The sequence below is a fragment of the Ipomoea triloba genome, chromosome 16 (assembly GCF_003576645.1).
Source record: "Ipomoea triloba cultivar NCNSP0323 chromosome 16, ASM357664v1".
Taxonomy (NCBI): domain Eukaryota; kingdom Viridiplantae; phylum Streptophyta; class Magnoliopsida; order Solanales; family Convolvulaceae; genus Ipomoea; species Ipomoea triloba.
In genome coordinates, this window is record NC_044931.1 from 7,507,883 (window position 1) to 7,508,666 (window position 784).

Sequence of the window (784 nt, forward strand, 5' to 3'; positions counted from 1 at the left end):
TGCGCGCAAAATGTACTTGACCCTCTCTCTCCGCGCAACTTCTCTCGCTTAGCGGTTTAGCGGTTTAAAAGGATAGTACCCTTAGCGAGCGGTCCAGCGGTTTAAAAGAAAGATTAAAAAGAGGGTGGGGGATGCAACACGAGGACTTCCCAGGGGGACACCCATCCTAGTACTCCTCTCGCCCAAGCACGCTTAACTTCGGAGTTCTGATGGGATCCGGTGCATTAGTGCTGGTATGATCGCATCCGTCACGTACTGCGCGCAAAATGTACTTGACCCTCTCTCTCCGCGCAACTTCTCTCGCTTAGCGGTTTAGCGGTTTAAAAGGATAGTACCCTTAGCGAGCGGTCCAGCGGTTTAAAAGAAAGATTAAAAAGAGGGTGGGGGATGCAACACGAGGACTTCCCAGGGGGTCACCCATCCTAGTACTACTCTCGCCCAAGCACGTTTAACTTCGGAGTTCTGATGGGATCCGGTGCATTAGTGTTGGTATGATCGCATCCGTCACGTACTGCGCGCAAAATGTACTTGACCCTCTCTCTCCGCGCAACTTCTCTCGCTTAGCGGTTTAGCGGTTTAAAAGGATAGTACCCTTAGCGAGCGGTCCAGCGGTTTAAAAGAAAGATTAAAAAGAGGGTGGGGGATGCAACACGAGGACTTCCCAGGGGGTCACCCATCCTAGTACTCCTCTCGCCCAAGCACGCTTACCTTCGGAGTTCTGATGGGATCCGGTGCATTAGTGCTGGTATGATCGCATCCGTCACGTACTGCGCGCAAAATGTAC

At 52.0% G+C, this 784-nt stretch overlaps 3 non-coding genes across 3 annotated transcripts; all 3 read right to left on the reverse strand.

Annotated features, from left to right (window-relative positions):
- Positions 1-128: 128 nt before the first annotated feature.
- LOC116008236 lies at positions 129-247 on the reverse strand. The gene has a single exon (XR_004095631.1). It is a non-coding gene; the product is annotated as a 5S ribosomal RNA (ribosomal RNA).
- A 137-nt stretch (positions 248-384) lies between these two features.
- Positions 385-503, reverse strand: LOC116008329. Its single transcript, XR_004095719.1, has one exon. It is a non-coding gene; the product is annotated as a 5S ribosomal RNA (ribosomal RNA).
- Positions 504-640: 137 nt separating this feature from the next.
- Positions 641-759, reverse strand: LOC116008294. The gene has a single exon (XR_004095686.1). It is a non-coding gene; the product is annotated as a 5S ribosomal RNA (ribosomal RNA).
- Between the last annotated feature and the right edge of the window lie 25 nt (positions 760-784).